Here is an 8,974-nt window from a genome sequence, read left to right as displayed (position 1 = left end):
TTCACACAGTATTATGATGATGATTTCTGGCAGTTGGTCAGTGAGCAAACAAATATTCGGGGCTTACAAAGAGCGACAATCACAGAGCTCAAATCAACCCCATCTGAAATCAGGCAATTAGTTGGATCCCACATTGTGATGGGATGTTTGCATGTACCAAGAATTTGGTTGTGCTACCAACCAATTGTCAAAATTCCAGCTGTCACCCAGATTCCAAGGGAAAGGCTCTTTAAATTGAGAAACAATTTGCATTTTGTTAATAATTTGGATATCACATCCGAGGAACAGAAAACTAATAGATTGTGGACAGTTGCCCCAATCCTGAAAAAAATTTGAGAAACATGCTTGAAACTTCCTCGGACCCCACATGTAGCTATAGATGAGCAAATGATCCAGTTTTCAGGAGCCACAAGTCTTCGCCAGTATGTTCCAGGCAAACCAAATCCAGTCGGGCTGAAGAATTACATTCTGGCTACACCTAGAGGGGCAGTTCTGGACTTTTCCATCTATCAAGGGGCAGAAACATGGTCAAATGCAACCCCAGAGAGAAGCCTAGGCTTTGGGGATTCTATAGTAATGAAGCTCTGAAACTCTTCCTGCAGGTACACATCTGTAGTTTGACTGCTATTTTACTAGCATCCCCTTACTTGATCGGCTCAGAGAAAAGGCAATACATGCAGCTGGGACCATCATGACAAACTGACTGCCCCAACGACAGCAATTTGCCACTGACAAGATGCTGAAAAAGACAGGTCAGGGATCCTACCACTAATTGGTTAGAGGTGATGACTCTCTGGCAATCCTGAAATGGATGGACAATAGGTCCGTTGTTATGGTGTCAACAGCCCATGGATCACAACCTGACAACCAAATAAAACGCTATTCAAAACAATACAAGTCCTACATCCAGGACAGCAGACCACTTCTGATCAGCACATATAATCAGTACATGGGGGGAGTGGACCTAAGTGATCATATGATTTCCTTCTATAGAATCAGCACTCGAACCAAGAAGTGGTCAGTTAGAGTCTTCTTCCACTTTGCTGACTTGGTGCTTGTGAATTCCTGGATTGATTATATTCAGGAATGTGAGCACTTCAGTGTTGCGAAAAAGAACATTATGGATTTAATGGACTTTCGACTGTATGTGGGAGAATGTCTGGTGTGTGCCACCAGGGGCCAGATGAGGAAGAGCTTTGATGATGCAACAGAGCCTGTCCACAGTCCATTTCAACCCCTCCCAAACAGAGATGTCAGACAGAACACCTCCCAGTGGTGGGGAGTGAAAGTACCAATTTCCAAAGGTGCAGAAAACCAGGCTGCGCCAAAAAATCCAGGATCAAGTGTACAAAATGCAATGTCTTCCTTTGCTTACAGATTAACAGAAATTGTTTCTATGCTTTCCATAAATAGGCTAAGAAACAAAACAGTATGTGTGTGTGTGATTTTTATAATGTATTATTTATTTTTATGTATTGGAACATATTGCTCTTAAATGTTGCTATTTGTTGTAATTTCAGCTGTTCCTATGCTTGTTGGTTTATTGTGAATTTCTAGTGGAAGCAATGAGTTTTGTCTGCAAGAGTTTACAATCACAAAAATGTAAATGTATTGCCACCATGCCTGATCCCCCTAAACCCATTTACTACAAAATAAGTACAATAAAACAGTGGTTCTGAAACTTTATCTGATTATTTTATTGTATTAGTTTTAGATTTGTATATTTAATGTCTAGTGAAATATGTAAGAATATTTTGTTGTTCTTCAGTGTTTTTCTTTGGTACAGTCTTTATCAACATGACCTCAATAGACATCACGTTTTATGGGGTTGCTTCCAAATGTCCAGTATACTGGACACTTGATATTTTACAACCCCTCCATATTTTGGGGTTTAAGATGAAGCAATAGACATGTTTAAAAATAAAACTTTGTTTTCTCTCAAGAATTCTGGTCTTGGGACCGAGGAGGATAAACTGCATTGGGGCTGTTATCAAAATATGCCTACAGTACATAAAGGCAAACAACTGTTTAAAATTCAGTTGTGTTAACTTTTGTAACCAGAAAAAGTGCAGTTTTATCATAAATAATTACTTCACTGATATCCTGCCAATAATGTTCATTACACAATGCAGCTGATCAATGTGTTCATTCAGGCTGAGGAAGACATGCTTAGTAGACATGCATTTATGGAGGATGAGGCTGTGTGGTGCAGTGGCCCAAGAAACATGCTTGCAACCAGGAGGTATGTGGTTCAAATCCTGGCTTGCTTACTCACTGGCAGCGTTTACATGCATAAGTCATGACAGTTTTCCTCAGAACCTGTTTGCCGTACTTTTCAGGAAATGCGTTGCTATGCAGTTCTGATTTAGGAAAAAAAATAATCCGTACCAATGCAGATTACTCAATTCATAGTGATTTAGGGGAGGGGATAATTAAATGTCTGTATCTGCTTACTAAGTAGAAAAAGAACGACTGAATATTTGCACATTTTGAATTACACCACGCATTAGCTACTTGTTTGTCTAGTTACCTTTCTAATACACGCACACACACTCTCCAACACACTTGCAAAATTGTATAAAATATAATTTCTACAAGTTGTCCTACTTTGAATTTATATTTGTGTGTGTGTGTGTGTGTGGAATATCTAAAAGTTACATTTCATTAACACTAGAACCGCCTTTTACAATACATGTTTTTATTTTGAATATAAATATACCTACTATCAAACATGTATTTCATGGATCCATGCAGGACTTCATGTCCTGAACTGCATTCAAAAGTTTCATAGCTTTTGATGCTGAATTTACTTCAACTGTTCACTGAACCACTGGCATCACAGTCATACAAACTGAGATCCTCTTATAGTGGATATCCTTTAATAGTTTGTGGCTGATAGTGGTTTGATTAGACTGATATAGCATTCACATTGTCTGAAGTTCACGTATAAACAAGATAAATATATATATATAAAGTGTCTTTATAAGTTTATATTGTCTAGACTCTAGACTACTATCTGAAATATTTGATCACTGCATACAAGCTAGTATGACTTGTGGGTACTATTGTAGGCAGTTAATATATTCTTAAGAGCAATAAATTAAAGGACCTCCAAAAACTGTGTCCTATTATAATGTACAAACCCGTTTTTAATATCACTCTCTGAAAACGATGGCAGATTTACATGTTACAACAAGCTGAAAATAGACCACATTCCAGACTGTTCAAAGTTCATAAATCGTGTTTGTTCAACATGAGCAAATGATTCAATACTGGGAATCTCTTCTTAGAAAGATGGTTTTTATTAAGCATGCAACCAAAATAAGTTTGAAAATCACACAAAGCAGTTACACAATTAATGTCACATTAAAAGCATTGCAATGAGAACTAAGGTTTAAAACAACAATTTACCAAAGAAATACTAGTACATACTGACACAACAAGGGGTCACACAATACCTGAATAGATATTTATGAGTATTGTTATCTAGCCTGAAAAGCAGTCACTTTCAGCATTCCGTTACCTTGTGTTTCTCCGAATGTCAGGGCTCCCAACCTTGATGGATAAATACTGAGAGCTGAGGGCTCCAAGTGCAGTCTTGTAGTTGTCTGAGCAGATAGCAGAGGGGGCTATCACAGGACTGGGGCGGCAAGGAGCTGGGGCTAAAGCAGGGGTTTTATACTTTTCAAACAAAGAGATTATTTGAATTTCCCACTGCATGCTCCGATTGGCTATTTTGTAGTGAATGGGCTTGCAATCTTGATTGATTGCTGCTATTTTGCAGCGAATGGGCTTGCAATCCTGATTGATTAAATTTACATTCATGACTTCATTAACTTTAGAGCTGCTGTTAAAAAAAAAAAAAAATTATGAAACATTAAAAAATTCATAGGACTACTACACCTCATACTTAATCATTTCTGAAAGTAATTGATTCCAGTGTGTTTAAAATTTTAATATGCACTTAGTATTTTGCTGTCCGTATGTTTCAAACCTGACAGACAAAAAAAGGTGCACCTAAAAATGATATGGAATAAATTACTAAATATTTGTATGAAATATGGTTTTTGTATTATTAAACAAAAACTGTTTTTATTTTTTTTAGAAACCGTTAAGATTTGATATCCGCACTGAAGTTTACGAAGCCAGGTTGCAATGGTAGAACTGTCCTAAATATCAAAAGGTCCATTGTAAACAAGTAACTGTTACAAAATGTTACGTTGAATTAAATTAAATTCCTACTGAGTGAAAAAAATGCAGACTAACTGATTATGATTTCCATTACACAAGAGTAGATGTTAAACTTCATGCTGATTTGAACTTGGCTTTCGCCAAGATAAGCACCAACTAAGACGTAGCTTTACAGTAAACTAATGTTATCCATCTGCATCTCCATCCATTTGTGTTGCTTTCCATCTGATGATGTAGATATCCTTCTGTCTGGTGTTGATGTTTACTAGCAATTAAAGTATTAACTTACTAACTCGGGTGGCACAATTATATCAGTTACCTCGATTATAAAAATAGTCCATTTCTCTTCGTTTTGGACATTTTTCATCAAAAGAAATCCAAAAGTTATAATCCAAAGCAGGTGGTAAAAGAGGAGGCAAAACATGTTACCAAAATCACATTACAAGGCAAAGGCAGTTTGCTCTCGTTTTTTTTCGTTTTTTAATCAAAATCAAGGGCAAGCACGTTTTGTCCTAGTGCTAGAGGTTTGGCCATCATCAAAACCTGGCCCCATATCTTTAAAATATGCTTTCATTGTACTAGCATGCCTATGCTTAGCCACACCACCATGACTGTACAGTGGTAATGCGTGAGAGTGAGAGATGCAATATGGTAGAGTATGGTGACTGAGTGAACACTCGCTCCGAAATAGAAGTAGCATTTAACAAAGACTTTACTCAGAACCTGTTAGGAACCTTTATCTATAATTAACTATTACATTTGCACCCGATTCCATCTGCCCCACACATATTTTTGTTTTGTTTTGTTTTGTTTTTTATTACAAAATGCTGAAACTAGCGCAAAAAAGGAAGGCCCTATGTGGAGCCTTGGATTTCTGTCGGTGATTGAAAGCAGCTTGGTAAAACCTGAGTGCTAATCCTTTTACTTGTCCTTCTCAACAGCAAACACTTAAATATGCTCCTAAAACAAGGGGATTATTCAGCCCTACCTGCTAAAGGGATTCTCATACTTTCTGAAGTTTGTAAGTGAGGCCTATTTTCATCAGTTAGCCAGATGGGGCACAGATACTGTATAATGGGTATACTACAGATATGTAAGGTTAACATAGCCAAAACCCTGAAAAAGCCCATATCTGAAGTTGAGCACATTTCAGCTCTGGTTATAAATGACCTTCAGTGCAAGGTGATTTTTAAATGAACTGCCAGCTTGTCAAATGGCCACGGGCTCACAGTTGCATACAGTTTCCAAATGTCCCCTTTCTATGGCTCACTGAATATCAAGTATTCAAGTTAAATTAATAAGCTGATTCCTACCCTGATTTACTAACTCAGAAGTGAGCTCCCATTGGCCAGTCACAAACCACCTATGTGGATCTCTAAAAACATTTGTGAACTTAAAAAGTAACAGGGTTCCCAACAAATTATTTACCCTGATGCCCGCCAGGCAAACTAGATACTAGTTCAGAACTAGATATAGTCAACTACCCCTTGTATTCAACTGTAAACACACTATCAATTGTATAGTTCATAAAATAGCAGAACCAACAAATAATTAAAATATTTTAAAATCTTCAAATACATTTGCAGTATTTATTTTTCATTTTTCTCCTACCATTGTTTTGGTTTGTTTTAATAGTAAAATTCCACTGTTATTTTGTTAACGATTCAGGAACTGGGAGTGTATAAAAATATTTCCTTTTCATTGTTTTCTCTTTTCAGGCTTTGATCCAAACTATCTAGGTATTCCCCAGACTTCATCCTCTATGAGTTCCAGTCAAGTCGCATGAACTCAAAGTGAAAATACTTTAACAGGGTATTCTCTAATGAGGACATGCTTGTTCAAGTTGTTTCTGAGCATGTGTGGTGTATAAAGAGGAGCTCACTGATAATTAGTATTAGTGAAAAAAGAACCCAACAAAGTTATTGCAATGATGATCAAAAAGTTCTAAAGATACTTAGGTGACAAATGAGCAAGAGGTCAATTCCAAGCTGAAAATTCCAACAACAGCTGGTGAGCTGGTGACCAGCATCTACAGTGCTGCTCTTCTTAAGAGATAAATTCATCTACTTTAACATAAGCACTTAAAAATTACATTTTGTTACATAATATTACAGTGTAATGGCTAAAATGACTCCTACACTGTAAAAAAAAAAAAAAATGTTTTTACGGTAAAAAACTGGCAGCTGGGTTGAGTAATATACTGTGTCAAAAAACAGTATCAAACTGTAAAACAAAAATAAATGGCAGCTGGGTTGAAGTAATATACCATAAAGAAATAGTATCATAATACTTCATGTTTTTACATACATTAGGGTAACTTTTTTTTAGAGATTAAAAAAAAACATACATTTACAGTAAAATAATATAAAAACAAACAATTAGTAACCTTTAGCAAATTAACTCTTAATAAAAAGAGTTTATATGCCTTAGGGAACTGCTACAGTAACAGCAAGTTTCAACCAGCAATAATCACAGCATTAACCACAGCAGAGAACAGCCACAAATAATGGGAATAGAGGGGGAGCCCACTCCAAGATCTGACCTACCACAAGATGGTGACCACACAAAACATGAACAAAACACATCAAATTGTGAGGGAACACAAAGGACATGTAAATTTACATATACTTGTGCAACCACACAGCACATTTAACACACAATATCACAAATATATCTGTTAATACACTAATATTTGCAATCAGCACTGCAAAGGATTCTGGGTTTCCAGTTTTAACATAATTAGACGTAATATCCATGGTTTTTAACCCATGGATTTTTTTTTAAAGAAATGTGGTCAGTTAAAACAACAGAAAATGTCTGTGTTTACTTTTTTAATGTAAAAAACTGTTTTCTTTAAGGAAATGTTCCGTAAGAATAAACATATTTTCTCGTTTTTAGTATGAAGGTAATTTGCTTTTAATTTAAGGTTAATTTTGATTTTATAAGAGAAGGCAATTTATCTTCACTGTTTACCAGAATTTTGCCATTGAATTTACAGACATTTTTTACACTGTACGTGTTTTACTACAGTATGGACTTAATGCACTGAAGCAGCAGCTCAGTGAGTGCCATCCACTTTTGACAGGTGGTTTACAGTGAGAGATGATGTTATTGTACAACCAAGTCATCTTAACAAAAAAAAAAAAAAACAGAACACTTAGATTTTTTTATTTGAATGATGATGTTATTTTAATATAATACATTTTTTAACTATTGAAACTTGTTATAGTTTTAAGCTATTCACCAAGATTTACCCGTAACTAATGGAGTTTAACCATAAAATACATAACAATAATTCTTTAGATTTAAGTTGGAGGGGGCGCCATCTGAAACACTGCCTTGGGGGCTAGTGAAAGATCGGTCCGGCCCTGCTTTCATGCTGGATCTTTTCTGCTCACACTGATTAAAGAAAGCTGATACCCCTTCTCCACTGGCACATCCAACCCGTGAGGGCTCGGTATGGTACAGGTATAGGTGGTTCTCTACTGGCTATTTGTCATTGTGACAGAAGAGGGAGCTACAGTAAACAACTCAGGTTTTAGGAGCAAACTGACTTGTTAGCTTTCTTGCTGTTAATTTCCAGTTTTGGTCTACACATTATCTTCAAAGAGCACATGAGGTCCCTCTGGTGGCAAAGTGCCTTAATAACTGGCTTCTTATGTCAATACGGTAAGGGCAGCAGCTTGTATAAGTGATACTGTAGGATTCCAGCAAATCCAAGAAGAGGCTGGGAATGAGTTTTATTATTTGTAAGCGCAGCATCTCTAATCTGAACCAGTCAAGAAAATTTGAAATGTAAAGTTTGCCCACGGGTCACCAGAGAGTGGGGAGCAAAGGGTTCTTGATTATGTTTTATTTGTTAAATGTATTCTTCATGTTTTGATGTAAGGAAACGACTGTGGGAGATTGCGCCTGTGGGGAATGGTGACAATGTATACAAACTGGTAGTCCAAGCAACCACACCCGGCATAAGCTTAGCACAGCTCTGGGCTACATCCTCCCAGTGAGGATGCAGGCAGGTATAAAAGAATATCGTCCACTCAGGGATGAATTGGTACAGAGTCCAGGTCTCCAAACACTGGACAATACTGTCGCAATCTGGCGATTCACACATTGAAACAGCAGAGTAAACACCCACAGTAATCATTTGATCCCACTGGTTCCAAACCAATCTCCTTGGGTGATTTCCAGCTTGACAGAATCTCCTCAGGACATCTCCCTTGGGTCTCCTCAGAGGCGTTGCATCCCGTCACTGACACCAATTCGGTTTTCATGATGCAACAGGCAAAAAGACATACAATGACCAGCACAGAACGAACAAGAAGAATAACAATTGATGGTCCCCATCACACCACCCCCGTGGGCATAAAAGGACTGCACTCACAGAACTTAACACCATATTTCTTTTCAAGAACTGACCTGACAGGAGGTTCCTATTCAGATTAGTACTTGTTACTTTTTCTGTTAAAGATTTTAAAATGTACACGTGTAGGGAGAGCTCAGCAGTGCTATGCAGGACAAAGAGGTTGCTTTCGGAATCCCTTCCACAGCATCTTGATGACAGCTTTCGCATCACCATTACGAGGGCTGTTAGTTTACTAACAAGCGGGCTTCCCTCAGTCTCGTGTGGGTACTGACTGAGTGGTTTTGTCAGTAGCTTGCACAGGTGGGCACCCCTGTACATTGCTACCCACAGTAACTGTGAACTGAGTCGACCCGTACCCAGGTACCGAGGTTACTGACACGCTCCGTTCCCAACCCGGTACCATACCGTACTGAACCG

Source organism: Polyodon spathula, chromosome 9, assembly GCF_017654505.1.
Source record: "Polyodon spathula isolate WHYD16114869_AA chromosome 9, ASM1765450v1, whole genome shotgun sequence".
NCBI lineage: Eukaryota > Metazoa > Chordata > Actinopteri > Acipenseriformes > Polyodontidae > Polyodon > Polyodon spathula.
The sequence above is the reverse complement of the archived record's forward strand: the minus strand, read 5'-3'. Positions refer to the sequence as shown.